This window comes from Ictidomys tridecemlineatus, chromosome 3 (genome assembly GCF_052094955.1).
Source record: "Ictidomys tridecemlineatus isolate mIctTri1 chromosome 3, mIctTri1.hap1, whole genome shotgun sequence".
Classification (NCBI taxonomy): domain Eukaryota; kingdom Metazoa; phylum Chordata; class Mammalia; order Rodentia; family Sciuridae; genus Ictidomys; species Ictidomys tridecemlineatus.
Genome location: NC_135479.1, coordinates 67,778,375 through 67,802,110, shown reverse-complemented (window position 1 = coordinate 67,802,110; position 23,736 = coordinate 67,778,375).

Here is a 23,736-nt window from a genome sequence, read left to right as displayed (position 1 = left end):
CTTGTAAAAAATCAAATCTCATTTTTTAAATGTTATATGCCGATTTAATAGAAAACATTTCCTTGAATGGAAATGGCCTGGCCTTGGGAACAGGAGTGGGAGCAAGATATTTTATTCATGTTTGTAAAATGGAACCTTCATTAATGAAGCTCAGAAAATAAGCACAGAGTATTCTCAGTGAAGTGTGCAATAGGGGAGGAACCATTCAGCTAAGATGGAATCCATGGTGAAGCCTGTCAATATCTTGAAATAAATATCCCATATCCTTCGCATATCTTATGCTTTTCTCACATGCAACATTTCATATTTCCCACAGATTTTAATTTAATTTCTTGGAAGCTTAAGTTCATGGAATGACATAATTTTCTACAGTTGTCTATAAGGTAGTGGCATTTTGGTTTTCCTATAGATAAAAAGGCTCCATGAAAATGCTTTTTAATTTTTTTCTGCTCACATTCTGAAACCTGAATATTAAATGTCTGACAACAGTTCTGAGAAATCTCTGGAAAAACATCTATCTATCTATCTTTCTTTCTTTCTTTCTTTCTTTCTCTCTTTCTCTCTTTCTTTCTATGTGCTTGTGTGTATATATAGATACATACACTTAGAATCATGACAAATGTGTAAATAAACTACTAATGATGGGAAAACTCTCTTACTTTTGGTATTTGTGACATTAGGGTATGTATGGTATTTCAGCAAAAATGCTCAGCTCTAGCTTCAGCCCCTCCTAAAAATAAATATCTTGCTGAATAGTGAGCAAAATACAAATATACAATATTTACAAGATTCTGAAACAGTTTCTGTTTCTTCTTCTTCCTTTGAATGTGTATGTCAAAATCCAGAACAGGAGGTGAAGTTTTGAGGAAAGGGGCAAATTAGCAGTGTGGAGGGTCTGAGAAGGGAAGTGCTTTAACAAGGAAGAATGGATTTACTATGCCCTGTGCTACAGAGAGGAATCCAGGAGGAGAGGAATTCTTCTAGGAGCTTACCAAGGAATCTGGTAAGATAGAATTCATTAGATCTTTGTACAAGCAAATTCAGGGAACTAGATCGGTGGTGAGAAAAACCCTAGAGGAGTGGCTGAGAGGAAACAGGAGAATCTTATGCACAAGCAAAGGCATTGGCCTTAGATAAGAGTAGGTGGGTAGATAGTCTATTTTTTTAACAGGTAGGAAATGCAAATAAATGTGTACATATGTAGACTAGTTCACGGATGTATGGTGGGAAGACAGGAAATCTATTTGAAGTGATTTTATTTCCTTAGTGAAATAAGAAGCAAACTCATGCAAAAGACAGAATGATAGAGAAACATTAAAAGTATGAGTAGAGGTTGACAGTGGAATAGTTTTCATGAAGAACAAAAGGGGAATTGACTAGGAAAAGGTAGCAGGGGTCCTGGCTATTGGAGAGAATGGGATGGTCAGAAAATCAGGTTAATGGATTAGAGATGCTCATTAAATTAGTGAATTGTTTCAGAAGATTCTTCAAGCAAGTTGGATGGGAAGATAGGTGGTTGTGCCCAGAGAATAGTCAATGTGCAGTAATAAGGAATGATGAGACTAGGGAACAGACATTGAGTGAGTTTAGGATTGATCTTTTATATAGATAGAGAAGTCAGCCAGAATGATGATATGGATGTTGATGGAGATGACTGTTATAATCTAGTATTGCAGTAAATGAGGGGGAGTGAAAGGAGATTTTACCAGGAAAGAAGGTGGGTGACATTGTCTTGTGGTTTGGATTTCAAGGATTCATTTCAGGGAAAATGAAAGAAAATATTCTGAAATATGTAATGAAGTACTTAACTTGGACCCAAGTTAATTTCTTCTACCAAGTAGATATGATGCCCATGGATAAGTTACTTACATTCTCCGGATTTCACTTACCCCCATTAGTAAATTGGGAATGATGTTTTGTATCTCCTAGGTTTGTTTTAATAATTAAGTGAGCTTAATGGAAGAAAATGCCTTAATATATAGAGATTGTACAGTAAGTTGTGTTTTACCCATTTTCAGCCTATGGAAGGAGGATTATAGGAGGAAATAAGTCTGTCTCCTACTGTACTGAAGAATTATGTCCTTATGAGTAACTTGCCATCTGAAAAGGCAGTGAGATGAGGGAATGTCCAGAGAGTATCTTGAGGAGATAGACTCTGTTGATGATAGCCCAGTTGAGTCAACAGGGTTCTGTGGTAACTTCAGTGGCAGTGTTGGAAGATTGGGTCTATGCTACATGGGGATAATAATCCTGACAGTAATGGATGAAATGAAAATTTCAATTAGTGTTGGCAATAAAAAGATATATAACATGTTGGGATGATTCTAATATTGATTCAGAAAAAGTATTACAGTTATAACCTCCTAAATTTTACTTCTTCAGTTGTTGGGAAGACATAGTATCAGGACATACTATTCTAAGCATTTAAAGTATTAACTCACCTGATAATTCTAACTGAATGAGAGAATGTAGAAAACAGCAGTAGGAGCATTTTTTTTTGCCAAAAAATACTGTACATTCATTTTTATTTTCCTGGGAAAAAATACCCAAGAAAAGCAAATCATGATTAACTTACGTGTGTGTGTGTGTATGTGTGTGTGTGTGTGTGTGTGTGTGTATATAAATACAAAATTTACCTAAACAAATTCAACCATGTAAAACATAAAAGAGAAAACTAATACTGTTGAAGAATGCTGAATTATGTAGTTATCTGAAGAATTTGATTTAAACACGTATTCTAGTTTTCTTTTTTTCTAATCACTTAGAAGTCTTTGTCTTTTTGTCAATCTGTCATTATCATTTTTATACATTTCTCTCTCCCAGAAATACACCTACACTCCCAGGAAGAGAAGTTATAATATAAGTAGAACATACAGAATTTTGCAAGGCATCGATAAGGTGGTCAGGATACATAATATATAACCGTTACAGAAATGCACTAAGGGAGTACTTACTGAGACAAGCAGAAATGATCGAGGATGAGTGGAGGAGAAAGAAGTCTTACAAGTAAAGCACTGTAGAAAGGCAGGTGTCAATACAGCTCAAACTTCCCAGTCTCCCAAATCTCTGAGGCTTTAGAGTTTTACTCTGGAGATCTTGTTAGTACATTTATGAAAAATTTAATAGTCTTCTGTTATAAACATTTTTTTAAGGCTTGCTCTTAAGGATCCATACTTGTGCATTTGCTACAAAGTAAATGAATTGAAACAAGAGGAGCCAAAAACTTACATGAACTGAAAGTCAAAAAGTAATAAAGAAAGCATATGAGAGCCATTATAGATGTTTTCATAAATTAGACCCTCATTGAGTGTTTAAAGCTTTTATGGGTCAGCACAAATGAAATATCCCATTAAGGATGGTTTCCCCTGGAGGAAATTTTGTTCTAAATTTATCAGCTGACCTAATCAGCTATACATCACAATACGCAATTATTAAATATTTATGGGTGTATGTTTTTCAGGGAATTGTAGCTCATACAAAAACAAAATGATTTATCATGTTGCCATCAATATAGTTCTAATAAAGTCACAATTTTAAAAATCTTATTCATGAATTATTCTTATTCCCTTCATTTTATTACAAATTTCTTTGGCTGATTTTATTTTTTATTTATATTTCTTTGTGCTTTACAATGACAATTTCACTATGTAAAAAATCAAGAAAAAAGTAAGAAATGTCAGTGTGTTCAAGTCAAAGCAAAAGTTGTTCTTAAAGTCTGAGTTTATAGATAATGCAGCAAAGAGTTAAAAATGTCCTAAAGAAGCTTAACTTTTTCTCATATCAACAATTGCCTCCAAAAATATAAGAAGGGGACATAAAGAAGTAAGGGGAATTTACATATCTAATGGTGACAACTCTGATGCCCTCCAAACACAAAATGTAGATACATAATTATAAATGAAAAAAGAAACTCATGAAAATATTTAGCAGCAGATAAAAATCTGAGCTCTCCCACACTGACACAGAATTTGATATCTTCCTAACCTGCCTAAGTGCAAACCCTGTCAAACATTCTTTAACCTTTGTATAAACACCGAAATGTAGTAAAACTAAACAGACAAGCCAGAGAGGATTTGCAGGACAAAAATGAATTAACATTGCTAAAAACAAATCTGAGAGAAACTGGTCAGAGCACAATTCACAGGATAATTTGGACATCTCTGAATCCCCATGTTAAAAAATTAAGAGCACCTGGAGAGCAATACACATGAGTTTGTGGGAATATTTGCAATAATGCTGAGTGACAAGGCATCCCCAAATTACAAGGGGTTGGGGGGAGAAATCAACCACCAAACACAGACCTATGTTCTTAGCCTCTGCTTTAAAGAAAGCAAAGGGAAACAATTGAGTATCTGACAGGCACAGAAAAGAAGAATCCCCAAATATGTAATGGGTGTCCATTCCCTAAGTGATAAAATTCAATGGTTCAATTTTAGAAAACCTGAAGAAATCAGGAAGGATTTTACCCAGTGCACTAGTGGGTTGATAGAGTCTTTTAGTAAGACCTGTGGGGACAGCAGTTGTCTAGCTGCAATGAACTTGTAGAACTAAGCTGCTGGACATTTCTTTCAGATCCTCCCCACCAAGAGTGCAGGAAGAGAGAGAAAAGAATGAGAATGTCCAGACTGAGGACTGAAGTGGAACAAATTATATTTATGCATGTATTATTATGTCAAAATGAACCCACTCTTATGTATAACTATAATGCACTAATAAAAACATGTTAAAAATGAGCAGACTACAAATCTAGGGAATCTCAGAAAGTAGGACTTCAGATTTTTTAACACTGCATGAATACAACAGGAAGTTTTGTGAACCTAGAAAAACTATCTGAAGTTCAGAAATGAGAACTTTGCAAAAAATAAAAAAATAAAAAATCAAAGATAAAACCCAATTAAAATTAATACAATAGAAAAATATTAAATAGGATTATCTTATTACAGAAAATATGAATTTCAAAGACATTATCTCCCATAACATTTCAAAACTAATTCAGAGATACTACACAATATGTCATAAGGTCTGAAATTACACTATACATCAGAATTTCAATATTTGCAAGGGAATTAAAAATACAAAACATAAGAAATATAGAGAAAATAGTCTTAAATAAACATGCACAAAGGGGAACTTTAAAATAAATACAATTACAAAAAGGCTTCAAGAAAAAATGGCAAATATTGAAAATAAGCAAAGACACAGAGAAAATAAATTTCTAAACAAAAATACCAAAGTAAGGGAATAACAATAATGAAAATAACAACAAAATACTACAAGTGACCCTTAGTTTAAAAAAAACACTTGTTCAGTAAAAATAAAGAATAAAATCTTGAAACAACACATTAAAAATTAAATGGAAAGACAGATACAAAGACTTAATGCCAGTAAATTAACAGACTTTAAAGAAAAACACCAAACAAGACCTTTGAGGGTTGAGTAAAAACTATGTGTGCATCATGGAAATAAAGTAAAATTGTCATCAGGATCTTGCACATCAATATTTTATCATAGAAAAAATGGAAAATATATGTTTATGTTTCTCAAACAAAGGAAATGGTAACAAAAATCTTTACATCCAGCAAAACTGATCACATCAGTTTACAAAAGGGCAGAAAAGTGCTATTAACACACGGCAACTCAGAATATTTTCTTAATGGAACATTTGTAAGGACTCTACTAGAAAACCAAAATGACCATAAGGCCATCAAAAAATAATTAGTGGTTACCAGTGCTTTACTATAGAGTTACTTGTAGAACTAAGAATAAATACAGTGTGGTACGGAGAAATTATAAGACATAACAGCAATATATAGAACAGCGGAGTTATAAAATAAACCCTAAACAACTGGCAGAACTTAAGAAAAAATTAACTGTTTTCTCTGAATCTGAGCTGTGTTAATATTACAATTGTTTTTCTGACTATTCTACATGTACTTCAGTTTGAAGCCAATGTGAGGATATGGGATAGTCTAATTGTGTTATTCCTTTTGGTCGTTGGTGTGAGTAAAAGGAGTTATTGACACAATGCAGAAGATATTAAGTAATAAATGTTAAAAGTATTTCTGTTACTTCTACATGTTAGAGTGCTAAATTTGAATTGGAAATGAATATATTCTCATGATTCTTTTTTAACTGTCTGCTGAAAAAAACCTAGAAATAGTGAGTTATCTGAATTGCAGTGAGTATACTTAGTATGCAAATTGTGGACTTTAAATACTGCCAAGGGAAGCAGCTCACTTGGTGATAAGAAGCACAGAGATCTCCACTTGCCAGATACAAATATATACCCCAAAGCCATGCCTCGATTCCCACCTCCTTCAGCCACACCCCACAACTTCAGTTACCACTCAGTTAATCCCTGTCTTATCTCATATGTGAGCTTTTGGGGGACACCTCACATCCAAACCATAACAAGCTGCTATATGTGAGAAAACAGATAGGTTTAGTATATTACTGTTTTGAAACTCCCAATAAAGTAATGTAAATAGGCTATGAGAAAACATGGCTGCTAATGTCAATAAAGTTTAAAAAGCAGACATTCTCTGACTCTGTTGAAAGCACACACTGCCAATCCAGTTGTATATATTCAGGAAATACAGGAGAGAAGAACATGCTGAATTGAACTCTTACTACTCAGTTAACAAAATCCTTAATCAAGATATTAGTACTGGAGAGACTATATGTAGGAAGGAGAGTGAGGGATACACTAGAATTATAAGCTTTTCAATCATTTTTTCTTTGTAAACCTAAAAGTGTTCTACAGATAAAGTTTATTAATAAAAATTTAAAACATAAAGGTAAGGGGGAGGGTACACTTGCAGAAAGTGAGGGTGCTCTGATTGGGTTGAGGTGCGGGGAAGGATTTGTTAAGATTGCTGGGGAAGTTCTACTTTTTGACCAAGTGGTGATTACAGTAGTATTCCTTCTATAATAATTAACTGAGATGTATGTTGTATGTGATTTTTTAAAAGCCAGTTTCTTGATGATCTAGTGTGTTGAAATACTCTTACTACATTGAAATTCCCCCCTTTGCGATATAAAGAGCATTGACTTTGGCACAATGTGCAGCCATGTGTAACTACCACTGCATCATGATATGGAACGGTTCCATCCTCACAGAAAGTTCTTTTATGCCCCTTTGAAGTGGATCTTCTCCCCAGCCCAACACCTGGAAAACATTACTTGATTTATTCTACCTCCCTCTGATTTTGTTTTCTGCAGAAGTATGAAATCATACAGTAGCCTTTTGATTCTAGCTTCTCACACTCAGCATAATGCCCTTGAGACTGATATATATTGTTGTATTTATCCAGGGCTCACTCTTCTTTATTGTTGAGCAGTATATATTGTTTATTAATTCACATATCAGTGGATGATGGTTTCCAGGTCTTGGTGATTTTGACACAAGCTGTGATCTCTTTTTTCTTTTTTGACAAAAAAATAAAACAAAAATCTGAGCATTTTAATCAACTCATAGTGCTAGATTGCGTAGAGTGTATCCAGAAAAACATATTTATTCACAGAAAGAATCTTATGTCAAGTATTGCTCAAAGTATAAATATCTTAACCATCCATATAGATTCTTTTTCTGTTTAATTTATGGGGGAAAACCAAGAGAGCAAAATCAAGACAGACTTAAGAAAAGAAGAACAGTGAGATAATATATCTATTAAATATATAAACATATATAATTTAACCCACACAAGTACAAAATATAAAACATTTGTCTGTATCTGCTGATTTAGTTGAAAGGATGAAATAGTGACCATTTTCTTTACCTTTTGCTAATTGGTTTCACTACATATTTCTGTTTTTATTGATCTGATTATAGAATGATATATTCCTGTCCTAAAAACAATGTTTAATGACCAAGTACCAAGTGAGCAACACCATAGTTACTAACTACAGTGTTCTGCATAACATACTGAATGTTTTTTCCTTTATAGCATAGATCTGTAATATCATTGTATAGCAGATTTTATTCTCATTTTATAAATAAAAAACTGAAGTAAAACTAACAAATAAATCATTATAATTACAGCCTGGATCCAATATTAAACCCAGTTTTGTCTGGCTCCAGCTTTGGGCCGTGGAAGTTCTAGCTGGGAAACATTGGTTACACAATGTTCTTACACATGTAAATGATTTAGCTTTTCTCTCCAACGGTTTTCTGATATGAAAGCCCAAGAGATTTTCTTAAGATGTTATTTTTTAAGTTTATGTCTCAACTCTTTTAGATCAAGAACAATCGTATTTTATTAGTTTATTGGTTTAAAAAGAATGCACTCGCTTTTTTTTTCCTGCTTCACTGATATGATTTGCTGTTTGTAATAAACGACTGGAAGGAGCAAGATTACACAAAACTGCCTCCAAGTAGAAGCAATACGGACAAGGTGTTCAGAGGCCCATTTCTCATGGCCTCTGCTTAAACTCACCTCTGGGATCTGTTCCTTGTGCAACCTGGAATATCTGTTTCAATCTTCAACCCTAAAGAAAATGGGCATGGTGTTAATAAAACTACCTCCTGGGGTTATTGAGAGAACCAAATTAAAAAAAAATGTAAGCAGAGCTTTTGCGTAAAATAATAGCTCATAGTGAAAATTCAACAAATGTTACTTCTTATTCAAAAGTGAAAATCATCAAAATGCCTCATTATTGTATTAGAACTCCTTCCGTCAGATTAAACAATTTGCAGGAAAGTAAAACCAACCTCAGTATTGTACAAATAGTTATCTGAATGTCCTGTGTACAGGTACTTAAAACTTCAAGTCCTGTGTACTCAATGATCAAATGGATCACTGCACCTGAGTTATCAATGACTTCAGCTATACTTTGATCCCTGTCACTAAATATTGCTCTCTGCTGGCAGTCAGTCATACCAACTTTAGTACTAATTTTTCTTTAGGTTTTGTTTTTCTTTTTGTGATAGCATTATAATATTTCATAAAACACTCTGGCATCTTCCAAGTTTTTAGTCTTTTAATATTAGTTTCCTAAGGATGTCATAACAAAGTACCAAAAAAAAAAAAACCCAGGCTATTGTTCAAATTGTTCTGGAGGCTAGAATTCCAAAATCAAGGGTGATCAAGCCCATAAACCTAAAGCCTGAAGGAGAGTGTCCTTCCTTACCTCTCACAAGGTTCTGGTTGCTAGCCAGCAATCCTTGGTGTTCTTTGGCTAGTAAGTGCAGCTCTGCTCTCCCCCCAACCAACATCAGATGGATTCTCCTCTTCTCTGTATCTCTGTCTCTTCTCTGCTTACAAAGACATCATCTGCATTGGATTAAGGGTCCACCCTCCTCCAATATGACTGCATCTTAGCTAATGACATTTAAAGCCACTCAACTTACTCTGAGGTACTGGAACTTCTGACAAGGACATGAATTTTTTGAGAAAATAAATAATTCATAACAAAGGCACTGATGACTTTTTATGAACATGTCCTCGAATTCATTGGTTTGTTTATTCTGTGGTCACTGCAGAGAGGTGCTGGACACCTAGTCTTGCTTGACCATCTCTCCTTGTGGAGGACCAGAAGTCTACAGCTTTATACTTTAGCTGTTCAATGCTGTTACATAACATTACCATTTTCAAAAATTTTATATTTTTGGAAGTTATAAAATTTTATAGGTGTCTTATTTAAAACTGAAAATGAAACACGAAGCTATGTTTTCAGATATGGAAAATATACAAGTTCCTTTATTATTTGAAAAAAAATTCACTTATGAAGGCTTTTGAATGTATTTTAAAAAACAGTTTATCACTTATTATTACAGAGATAGAATTGTACATTTTTCTTTGTATTTGCCATCTAGCAGTATTAGGTGGTTCATTTTGCTTAAAAAGGTTCTTGATATTTTTTTAGCATAAATAGAGAGACTCATCCTGAATTCTTTATTAATTTCTTATTTAATTCTGTCAAACCTCAGTTAATCAGAAAACACAAATTTCAAAACAGAAACTTTGAACTTGTGCAAATAGGATTTATTCATTATGCTTTATTTTGTTTTATGGTTAGTGTAATTTTAATTGCAAAGCAAGGAGGTTGCTGTGGAGCTTCATGGGAAAAAAAACTACACTTTGTACTAAGAATCATGAGTGAGCATATTTCTTCCTCTTGTTTGGACTCTATCTTTTTTTTAAACTCCACTGAATTTGCTTGTAAAAGCACACATAAATGCAAATTCACTGCAGGCCTTGAAAGTTATATTTCTCTTGAGTCCTAAAAAAGTATTCCACCTGAATATTAACATTTTGTCTATTTCTATGTTGATATTTCCTGCCCTTCGATGACAAGTTTGTGTAGTTTTAAGAACCTCATTTTCCTGCATCTCAAGTAACTGTACTTAATATACATTGGTTAAAGTGTAGTTGCAATTATAATCTGTGCTGTGTGTGTGTGTGTGTGTGTGTGTGTGTGTGTGTTATTTCCTTCCTGCCTTTGGAATTTCCCCAATATTTTGTTTCTAAAATGTGCTGTTTGGAGTGACCAGCCAAGCTATTTCTCACCTGGTAGGTCACTTATTCCCTTAGTTGATTGAGCCAGGTGTTCATGTGCTGTCCCTTAGGGTTTACATTAGTCTATAAAAGAATGAATTAGATGGACCTCTTCTTTTGATTGACACAATTCCTCTTCCAATCTTATTGTTGGTGCAGCAAAGACCCACAGTGCTTCCTGTTCTTCTGTCCTCTGGACCCTAATTGTGCTTTTAACACATTTTCCCTGAAGGTCATCTTTTTTGTGCTCCTTTGCCATGAAGATACATAATCATTGTAACTGTCCACTTTTTAATAACAGAGAAGGTCTTTGAATTATTAACTTTTGTTGAGAACATTATATTGCCAGGTATTTATTTTTAAAATATGAAGAAAATGAATTAGGTAATATTTAAAAAAAATTGTAGTTGTAGATGGAAGCATGCCTTTATTTTATTTATTTTTGTATGTGGTGCTAAGTATTGAACCCCGCATACACCAGACAAGCACTCTGCCACTAAGCCCCAGCCCCAGCCTGAATTAGGTAATTTTTATAGGGACTTCCTATGTAACAATAACTCTTTTATGTATTACAAGAATTTATCACTTTTTCTTTTTCACCTACAAAGCAAATTTACCATTATTATCTTGTAAGGATAAGGAAAGTGAGTCATATCAAGGATGAATATTGGCAATATGCCAGCCAACAGAAATAGATTTTAAACTCAGGCAATTTGGCTCCAGATCCTAAGTTCTTAAATGATATACCATGATGCTTCTTAGTAATCTAAAATATATGACAAGGATGCTGGGTGGATTGAAAAGCAAATGAGGCTGGCCAAAGATATGTTTTTTTACAACTACTAGAAAGGGTCATTGTAGTTCCTTTGGTGCAGAGCCCTCTGACCTTACGAAACAGGAGGAATTCCTAAATACAACTTTTGTAAGCAATTGATGAAGATCATTTTACAAATGTTATCTGACTCAGAATGTAATAGTTGCTGTACTCAATTATTATATTGTATCTGTGAAAGACAAATCTGATCTCAAGGAAGAAAAATGTTTTGTGAGACAAGAATTGATCATATTTATTATAATCAAGTAAATAAAATTATTAAGAAAACATACTTCCTATTACTGAGCAACTTGATATATGTCTTTCATACATAGTTCTCATTTGTCATTTGGTTTCTAGTTGTCTCGGTGAGGGTAGGAAACTTGATTGCTTTTATTTTCAAGGTAATATAGCCAATTGGGGTTTTAGCAGTGTTTTGGAGGTGACAGCAAAGAATTATGGCTTAGGGGTCTCCTTCTGGTACAAGGAAGTACAAGAAGCAAGTACTTTCTTCAATAAAACCAGAGCTAGAGAAAATAAATGTAGACACATAGTGGTTCTTGAATCAACTTATTTTTCTCTAAATATCTTAAGAAATATATATATTTGGGTACTGGAGATTGAACTCAGGGGTATACAACCACTGAGCCACATCCCCAGCCCTATTTTTTATTTTATTTAGAGACCAGGTCTGTCTTACTGAGTTGCTTAGTGCCTCGCTTTTGCTGAGGCTGGTTTTGAACTCAAAATACTCCTCTCTCAGCCACCTGAGCTGCTGGAATTACAGGCATGTACCATGGCATTGGCTCTAGAGAAATATTTAAAAATGGATGAAACAGGTATTTCTGAATATAAAGTTTCATTTAAATGGTAAGCAGTCAGCAGTTTTGCTCTGATACCTGACCCATAGTTATAGTAAATGAAATAATCCAAAAGCTCAGTGAAAAGTCCTGGAGTCTTTTGTAGCAATGTGTTGCTTGGAATTGAGCCTAGAAGGTGGGGTGACTGCTCCATGAAGTCCTTCCCCCATCAAGGGCTGGTTCTAAGGCGAGTGGGAATCTTTGAGCCTTTGAGTGAATAGAGTCTGGAGTCAACTACAATAAGTAGACAGGTACTCAGAGCAGGCACTCCAGGTGCTTGTAGCATCAACAGTCAGCATCTTAGAGATGTCTACCATTCCATAAATTTTAAAATGCTGACATCCCAGCTTCTGTGACCATCTTCCTAGGTTCTCTTTCCCTTTTTTGTAGTGACTAGCCATTTTTACTTGGTGCAAGAAATCTTGAGTCCACATAAACTGATTACAGAAATACAGCTACTGTAATCCATAAACAGTTGCTCCCAAATTTTTGTTTTTCACAAATACAAACACTATTTTAGATTAACTCAGAGGTTGGGCTGTGAATTGAAGCTGATCCTCTTACTTTTCTGCACCCCAGGTGTCACTGTTGTTCCCTCAATGTGATGCTTACAGCTGATCCGAATTCCTGCTTTAAATGAAAACATCATCCCTGTCTTACAGCCCACGAACACTAGATGGCAGAATTCGTTTTTTTCCAAACGAATGGGTTTAGTGAATGATGTCATAGCTTATTCTCTCTTTCACAGAGAGTTCTGTAGACCCAGAATCTTTTACCTAGCTAGAACTTCTGGTTTTCTATGATATGATTCCTGTTGCTTTAAGCAACCATAGTTGCTGCTTCTTCTGTAAGGGCAAGTGTGTGTGTGTGTGTGTGTGTGTGTGTGTGTGTGTGTGTGAAAATTAAAGACAAATAAATAATAGAAATTTTTTTTTACTCAAAGTCTTCTTCATAATATTGATTTTAAGTGATGCAACTTACAACTTTCAAATAGCTAAAAATGCCAACAGCTTTGAAAACTTGATGAATGAAAGCAGAATATATAATACAAGTGATGGCATTCAAGAAGGCATTCTGTAATAAAAATTTTAAAAACTATATAAAGTTTTGTTTATATTGTCTCATATTATGCATCTTTAAGAAGGCTTTATGGATCAGAAACTGATATTTAAGGATTTGTCTTTGGCAGAAAACAACATCAACACCAGAATATCTTCCAATAAAATTTACCAACACTTTTGAATCTGAAATCACCTGGTCATTGTCAATTGGCGGACCCAGGCTTTCCTATTGCCATTGGCTTCCTCAGAGGCTAAGTGTTATCCACGCTTCTATTCCTCCTTGCTTCTGTAGGCCAGTTTTTAGAAAGAAACGTGCGATAACTGAGAGGCCCCTTATTAACCGGGGTAAGAAGATCAGTTGGGGAACATTGCAAGTTTGTGGCTATGGAAAATTTGTGCTGGAGATGATGCCAATCGTGATCTAGATGATAGCAAAAGCACCTATTGACTGGCAGGATATAAGTGAGGTAGTTTATAAGCATTTGCATGTATTAAATAGCTGTATTTTCACAACAACCCAAAGGGAGGCATAGTATTTTTCCTACCCTGTAGATGAGGGATCTGGGTCACAAACAGCTCAAGTACCTACTCTGAGTTCACACAGTTAGTAGAAACTGGTGACGCTGGAAAACTGGAAATCCATATGCAACAAAATGAAATGAAGCCCCTATCTCTCACCATGCACAAAACTCAAAGTGGATCAAGGACCTAGGAGTTAAACCAGAGACACTGCACTTAATAAAAGAAAAGTTTGGCCCAAATCTTCATCATGTCAGATTAGGCCCCTACTTTCTTAATGACTTCTTATTAATAAGACTTAATAAGACTTCTATAGTGCAAGAAATAAAATCAAGAATCAATAAATGGGATGAATTCAAACTAAAAAGTTTTTTCTCTGCAAAAGAAACAATCAGTGAGGTGAATAGAGAACCTACAAAATGGGAGCAAATTTTTTCCACATGCACATCAGATAGAGCACTAATCTCTAGTATATATATACTAGAGATTAGTATATATATATTAGTTTATATATATAAATAGTTATATATATATATATTAGTTTATATATATAAATCTTAACACCCAAAAAATAATAATAATAAAATAAAAACCAAACAAAAACCCCCCCAAATTAACCCAACCAAAAAATGGGCTGAACAGACACTTCTCAAAAGATAATATACAATCAATCAACAAATATATAGAAAAAATGTTCAAAATCTCTAGCAATTAGAGAAATGCAAATCAAAATTACTCTTAAGATTTCATCTAACTCCAGTCAGAATGGTAGCTATTAAGAATACAAACAACAGTAAATCTTGGCAAGAATGTGGGGGAAAAGGCACACTCATACATTGCTGGTGGACTGCAAATTGGTGAAACCAATCTGGAAAGCAGTATGGATATTCCTTGGAAAACTTGGAATGGAACCACCAGTAATCTCACTCCCAAAGGACTTAAAAACAGCATAGTATAGTAATGCAGCCACATCATGTTTATAGCAACACAATTTACAATAGCTAAATTAAGTGGAACCAACATAGATGCCCTTCAGTTGATGAATGTATAAAGAAACCATGTTATATATACACAGTGGAATATTACTCAGCATTAAAAGAGAATGAAATCATGGAATTTTCATGTAAATGGATGGAGCTGGGCAAGATAATGCTAAGTGAAGTTAGCCAATCCCAAAAAACCAAATGCCAAACATTTTCTCTGATATGAGGATGCTGATCCATAATGGGGATGGGAGTGTTGGAGCATAGGAGGAATGGAAGACCTTTAGATAGGGAAAAGGGGAGAGAGAGGAAGAGAGGGCGCAGGGAGATAGGAAAGATGGTGAAATGAGATGGACATTATTACCTCAAGTATATGTATGAAGACACAAATGGTGTGACTCTACTTTGTGTACAACCAGAGTCATGAAAAATTGTGCTCTACATGTGAAATATGAATTGAAAAACATTTTGCTATTATATAGAACAAATTAGAATAAACAAATTTTTTAAATTAAAATAAAAATTATGAACTGTATAATTCATATAGAAGAGTATAAAAGACATGTGTCTTATTAGTTTTTAAAGACTAATAATAAAATGAACATCCATATGGATACCACCCAAGTTAATAAACAGAACATTTGAGTATATTAAAAATCTTCTGTGTTCCCTGCCTTGTTCATGCCATTCTTCCCTTCATGGTAGTCATTTGCTGACTTATGTATTCACAACTTTCTCACTTGAAACAAGTTCTAAAATCACCTATGTATATATGTCCAAGTGTATGAACAAATGTGAGTATAATCACTCACTGTATGACACCTTTTTGGTCAATGATGGACTGAATATATGATGATCATCCCATGAGATTATAATATACCCTAAAAGTGAAGTTGAAGATATCATCTAGGTTTGCGTAAGTACAGTCTATGATGTTCTCCTTGTATTGCTTAATGACGCAAATCTCAGAACTTAGCCCCATTGTTAAGCAATACATAGCTGTAGGAAGTACAGACCTAGTTGAATAAGAAAAGAGTGACTTTTGTTAGTAGACTCCTATGAGAATATAAGCTGAGCAGAGTCTTCTAGACATAGTTTGTGGGGTCCCTTCTGGAGAAGTCTGTGGGCAAATGTTAGAATGAGAATTGGGAAAGTGAAAACATCTGGAAAGTCAGGAATGTAGGCCAGGAATGTCCAGATGGAGCATGTGTGAAGAACATGAGACCATTTTTGGTCCCCTTCTCACTATGAGCAACCCCAGCATTCTAGGTAAAAAGAAGTGGTTTTCAAAGGGTAGTTTCTTAGCCAATATCATCATCATGTTGGAAATTTCTAAGTCCCAGTCCAGAACTATTGAAGCTGAATCTCAGGTTGGGGCCCAACAAGCTTGCATGGTTTCAATGCATGCTAAAAATTTTAAAAATAAAGGGCAAAAGCAAACATTCCACATATCTCCAATTGATCCAGGTTGTAGAGTGTGGGAGAGAAAAGTAGTATCTTAATTAATTAGCCCATGGTCAAGATAGACTGAATATAGATGGTAATATAAACAGGGTTCACCTAGGCATTTTGCCCTCTCTTAAAAGGGCAGTGCAAACAGCAAGTGTCTGGGACACCCAGCCCTTACTGTGCTGTTTTTTTGGTCACCCTGATTTAATCTGCACTGTGGTCTGTTAAAACTGGTGCAGTTATCAAGACAAGAACCTTCATCATTCCACTTCAGATTACTTTGAGTTCTTTCCTTTTTCCTTTACTCAGTGACTACCTTTTTCTTGGTTTACTCTCTAGTTTTGGTGAAACTCAATATTCAGTATCACTTCCAAAAGAGTGCAGGGGATGTAAATTTTTTTAGTTCCTGAATGTCTAAAAATATCTTTGTTTTGTCTTCGTTTTATCTTCATACTTGATTATTTGTCTGGCTGAATTGAGCAGCATGTTGAAAGTTTTACTCTATTGCATCTTATTTTTCTCCCATTTAAAAATTTATCATAAAATACATATTAAATAAAATTTACTGTCTTAACCATTTTTAAGGACACAGTTCAGTTTTATTAGTTACATTTATAATGTGCAACTATCACCATCATCCATCTCCATAATTCTTTTCACATTGTAAAACTAAAACTCTGTATCCATTCCATAACAACTTCCCATTCCTGGCAACTACCACCCTACTTTCTGTCTATAATTTTGACTATTCCAGGCACCCCATATAAGTGGAATCAGAAAATTTTTTTCTCTATTTGTGACTAACTAATTTCACTTAATGTTATGTCCTCAGGATTCAGCCACATTATACCATATATCAGAATTTTCTTCTTTTTTTAGGTTGAATAATATAGTCCACTATATGTATATTTCTCAGTTTTCTTATTCATTCATCCATGTATGGACACTTTGCTTCCATGTTTTAGCTTTGTAAATAATATTGATATGAATATGATACATACATCTCTTCAAGACCCTTAATGTGGTACATATACACAATGGGGGTGGGAGGGTGGGGTGGTGGTGCTGGAGAGTGATATTGACCAAATTATATTGTTATATTCTGTGCACATTAAAATATGTAACAATAAATCTCATCAATATTTACAACTATAATGCACCAATAAAAACTGTGGGGAAAAAAGACCCTTTCTAGCTCAGAAGAAAACCTAAAAGTAGAACTGCCATATGGTCAAAATAACTAAACAGAAACTTCTCAAAAAAGAAATACAAATGGTGGACAAATATATAAAAAATATTCAACATCTCTAGCAATTAGGGAATTGAAAATCAAAACTACATTAAGATTTTATCTCATGCCAGTTAGAATGGCAATTATAAAAAATACAAATAATGAATGTTGGCAAGGATGTGGGGGGAAGGTACACTCATCATACTTTGTTGGTCAGACTGTAAATTGGTGCATCCACCCTGTAAAGCAGTATGGAGATTCCTTAGAAAACTTGGAATGGCATCACCATATGACCCAGCTACCCGAGTCCTTGGTATATATCCAAAAGATTTAAAATTAACATACTATAATGAGGCACCCACATCAGTGTTTATAGCTACACAATTCACAATAGTCAAGCTATAGAAACAACTTAGGTGTCTCCAGCAGATGAATGGATGAAGAAAATGAATATATGCACAATGGAGTACTACTCAGCCATAAAAAAGAATGAAATTATGGCATTTGCCAGAAAATGGATAGAAATGGAGAATATTATGCTACATGAAACAGGCCAGTCCCCAAAAGTCAAAGGTCCAATGTTTTCTCTGATATGTGGAAGCTAACCCAAAATTGCGGCAGGGGTAGAGAAAGAGAAAAGAAAAAAGGGAAAAGGGAATTTCATCAAAATAGAGGAAAGATCAGTAGAGTAGACAAAGGAGTTTGATGGGGAAGAAGGAAGAACAGGAAAAGGGAAGAACAGTGGAATAAATATGACTGAAATGTAGTATGTATTTACATGAATATAGCAAAGTGAGTTCCAACATCATGACAAAAGAGAAAAGATGTAATATATATATATATATATATATATATATATATATATATATTACATCTTTTCTCTTTTGTCAAATTCCCTTGAGAAGATTCTTCCAATATCTTGCCTGACTCCCAGTATTCCAGAACTTGAGTTCCAGGGGTAAGGCAAAAGGAGGTAGAATTCAGCTTCTCAGATGGCATTCATTCTGTCTCCCTTATTTGGCAACCTCTTCACCAACAGTTTCCTTGGCTAAAATGGAAAGGGTGGACAATAGGAGAATATGTGCATGGCTTCTCCATAAGTGACTATCCTTATGGACATTCATTGGAGTTGAACTATACTTCTCTATATGCCTAAAGGCAATTCTGCTATAACACTTTATACATTACTGGAAAATCCTATGTTCTACAAAATCATGCTAAAAATATAGGTGTTATGGGGAAAATACAATAAGGAGAAGACTATTCAAAACTGTGTATAATATTTAATCAGTGTATCACAAAGCTAATACTAATTCTAATAAAAAACAGTAGTGCTTACCAATAGTGAAGGAGTGAAATTTAAAAATAAAAATGCAATATCAATTAAATTAATACCAGAAAACAAATAACCCAATCAACAAATGGGCCAAGCACCTGAACAGACACTTCTCAGAGGAGGACATACAATCAATCAACAAGTACATGAAAAAAATGCTCACCATCTCTAGCAGTCAGAGAAATGCAAATCAAAACCACCCTAAGATACCATCTCACTCCAGTAAGATTGGCAGCCATTATGAAGTCAAACAACAACAAGTGCTGGTGAGGATGTGGGAAAAAGGGTACACTTGTTCATTGCTGGTGGGACTGAAAATTGGAGTGGCCAATTTGGAAAGCAGTATGGAGATTCCTGGGAAAGCTGGGAATGGAACCACCATTTGACCCAGCTATTCCCCTTCTCAGACTATTCCCTGAAGTCCTTAAAAGAGCATACTATAGGGACACTGCTACATCGATGTTCATAGCAGCACAATTCACAATAGCTAGACTGTGGAATCAACTTAGATGCCCTTCGATAGGTGAATGGATTAAAAAATGTGGCATTTATACACAATGGAGTATTATTCAGCACTAAAAAATGTCAAAATCATGGAATTTGGAGGGAAATGGATGGCATTAGAGCAGATTATGCTAAGTGAAGCTAGCCAATTCCTAAAAAACAAATGACAAATGTCTTTTTTGATATAAGGTGAGCAACTAAAAACAGAGCAGGGAGGAAGAGCATGAGAAAAAGAGTAACATTAAACAGGGACGAGAGGTGGGAGAGAAAGAGAGAGAGAAGGGAAATTGCATGGAAATGGAAGGAGACCCTCATTGCTATACAAAATTACATACAAGAGGAAGTGAAGGGACAGGGAAAAAATCAAGGGAGAGAAATGAATTACAGTAGATGGGTTTGAGAGAGAAGATGGGAGGGGAGGGGGGATAGTAGAGGATAGGAAAGATAGCAGAATACAACAGTCACTAGTATGGCAATATGTAAAAACGTGGATGTGTAACGGATGTGATTCTGCAATCTGTATATGGGGTAAAAATGGGAGTTCATACCCATTTGAATCAAATGTATGAAATATGATATGTCAAGAGCTATGTAATGTTTTGAACAACCAATAAAAAAAAAAGAAAAGATTTTACAAGAAAAAAAAATATAAAATACTATATATATATATATATATATATATATATATATATATATATATATATAAGCAAAATCACAAAACTCTAATGAAAACATCAAAGAAAAACTAAATAAATGGAGAGATATTCCATGTTCATGGAGAGGAATACTCAACAATATCAAGTTATAAGTTTTTCCCAACTTGATCTATAGATCCTAAGTAACCTCAATTAAAATTTAACAGGGTAATTTTTATGACTATTGACAAAATAATACTAAGGCTTATATGGAGAGAAAAATATCCAGAACCACCAACATGATATTCAGAGGAACAGTTAGAAGACTAACTGTAGCTCAGCTAGAGAGCTACATACAGCTCAAGGGCTGTAGCTCAGTGGTAGAGCACTTGCCTAGCATGTATGAGGCACTGGCTTTGATCCTCAGCACCATATAAAAATAAACAAATATAATAAAGTCATTCTGTCTAACTACAAAAAATATTTAAAAAAGATAAAATAATCAAGACAGTATGTTGTTGGCAAGACAAATAAATCAATGGAATAGAATAGAGAGACCAGAAGTAGAGCCACATAAATACAGTCACCTGATCTTTGGCAAGGGAACAAAGGCAATGCAATGAAGAAAAGATAGTCTGCAAGTGATATCAGAAATACAAAATAACAAACAGAATTAAATAGCTGATTAGATATTCACATAAAAGAAAAAGAGAGAGAAAATCTAGACACAAATCCTACAGCCTTCACAAAAAAGCAGCCACAAAGGTCTCAAAATGGATCACAGAATTAAATATGTAACGCAAACCTATAATACTTGTAGAAGATAGCTTAGGAGAAACTCTAGGTGACCTCAGGCTTGGTGACAACTCATATACAACAGCAAAGGTATAATCAATAAAAGGAAGAATTAATAAGCTGGACCCATTTAATTAAAAATTTCTTAAGAAAATAAAAAGGTGGCTGGGGATTGTGGCTCAAGTGGTAGTGCGCTCGCCTGGCATGCGTGAAGCCCGGGTTCGATCCTCAGCACCACATATAAACAAAGATGTTTTTTGTCTGCTGAAAACTAAAAAATAAACATTAAAAAAATTCTCTCTCTCTTTCTCTCTAAAAAAAAAGAAAGAAAATAAAATAAAAAAGACTGGTAATGTAGCTCAGTAGCAGAGCCCCCCCTGGATTCACTCTCCAGTAATGCAAAAACATTAAGTAAATAACATAAAAAATATGTCTCTTTAGCTGATAGATCTTATACTGTGTGTGAATAATATTGCCAGATGTTTTGATTGAAATGTATTATATTAGATGTTGAAAAAAATAAAATTTCTGCTCCATGAAAGGCAATGTCAAGACATAGGCTGAAGGAAAATATTCACAAAAGATAATCTGATGAAAGAATGGTTATTTAAACTCCATTAAGAACTATTAAAACTCAACAATAAGAAAGCAACACAACATTCCTGTATATCAGCGACAAATCCTCTGAAATGAAAATGAGGACAACCACTTCATGCACAATATCCTCAAAAAAAATAAAATACTTGGGAATCAACCTAATAAAAGAGGTGAAAGACTTATACAATGAAAACTACAGAACCCTAAAAAGAGAAATAGAAGATCTTAGAAGATGGAAAAATATACCCTGTTCATGAATAGGCAGAACTAACATCATCAAAATGGCGATATTACCAAAAGTTCTCTATAGGTTTAATGCAATGCCAATCAAAATCCTAATGGCATTTCTTGTAGAAATAGGGAAAGCAATCATAAAATTCATATGGAAAAATAAAAGGACTGGGGATGTGGCTCAAGCGGTAGCATGCTCGCCTGGTGTGCATGCGGCCCGGGTTCGATCCTCAGCACCACATACCAACAAAGATGTTGTGTCCGCCGAGAACTAAAAAATAAATATTAAAAAAAATAAAAAAAGAAAAAGAAAAAGAAAAGACCCAGAATAGCAAAAACAATGCTAAGCAGGAAGTGTGAATCAGGCGGTATAGCGATACCAGACTTCAAACTGTACTACAGAGCAATAGTAATAAAGACAGCATGGTACTGGTACCAAAACAGGAGGGTGGACCAATGGTACAGAATAGAGGAAACAGAAACCAATCCACAAAACTACAACTATCTTATATTTGATAAAGGGACTAAAAGCATGCAATAGAGGAAGGATAGCATCTTCAACAAATGGTGCTGGGAAAGCTGGAAATCCATATGCAACAAAATGAAACTGAATCCCTTTCTCTTGCCATGCACAAAAGTTAACTCAAAATGGATCAAGGAGCTTGATATCAAATCAGAGACACGACGTCTGATAGAAGAAACAGTTGGCTACGATCTACGTACTGTGGGGTCGGGCTCCAAATTCCTCAATAGGACACCTATAGCACAAGAGTTAATAACTAGAATCAACAAATGGGACTTACTCAAACTAAAAAGTTTTTTCTCAGCAAAAGAAACAATAAGAGAGGTAAATAGGGAGCCTACATCCTGGGAACAAATCTTTACTCCTCACACTTCAGATAGAGCCCTAATATCCTGAGTGTACAAAGAACTCAAAAAAATTAGACAATAAGATAACAAAAAACCCAATCAACAAATGGGCCAAGCACCTGAACAGACACTTCTCAGAGGAGGACATATAATCAATCAACAAGTACATGAAAAAATGCTCACCATCTCTAGCAGTCAGAGAAATGCAAATCAAAACCACCCTAAGATACCATCTCACTCCAATAAGATTGGCAGCCATTATGAAGTCAAACAACAACAAGTGCTGGTGAGGATGTGGGGAAAAGGGTACACTTGTTCATTGTTGGTGGGACTGCAAATTGGTGTGGCCAATTTGGAAAGCAGTATGGAGATTCCTGGGAAAGCTGGGAATGGAACCACCATTTGACCCAGCTATTCCCCTTCTTGGTCTATTCCCTAAAGACCTAATTATAGCATGCTACAGGGACACTGCTACATCAATGTTCATAACAGCACAATTCATAATAGCAAGACTGTGGAACCAACCTAGATGCCCTTCAATAGACGAATGGATAAAAAAAAAACGAGGCATTTATACACAATGGAGTATTACTCTGCATTAAAAAAATGACAAAATCATAGAATTTGGAGGGAAATGGATGGCATTAGAGCAGATTATGCTAAGTGAAGCTAGCCAATCCCTAAAAAACAAATGACAAATATATATATATATATATATATATATATATATATATATATATCTTCTTTGATATAAGGAGAGTAACTAAGAACAGAGTAGGGACGAAGAGCATGAGAAGAAGATTAACATTAAACAGGGATGAGAGGTGGGAGGGAAAGGGAGAGAAAAGGGAAATTGCATGGAAATGGAAGGAGACTCTCATTGTTATACAAAATTACATACAAAAGGAAGTGAGGGGAAAGGGAAAATAATACAATGGGGAGAAATGAATTACAGTAGAGGGGGTAGAGAGAGAAGAGGGGAGGGGAAGGGAGGGGAGGGGAGGGGGGATAGTAGAGGATAGGAAAGGCAGCAGAATACAACACACACTAGTATGGCAATATGTAAATCAATGGAAGTGTAACTGATGTGATTCTGCAATCTGTATACGAGGTAAAAATGGGAGTTCATAACCCACTTGAATCAAAGTGTGAAATAGGATATATCAAGAACTATGTAATGTTTTAAACAACCAACAACCAAAAAAAGAAAAAAAAAGAAAGCAACACAAATAAAAATGAGTCAAAGACCTAAGCAAACACCTTACCTAAGAAGATGGCAAATAATCATATGTGCCGCAGTCTGGCTGGGCACAATTCAGGAGTCAAAAGAAACGAACTTTATTTTTAGAACCACA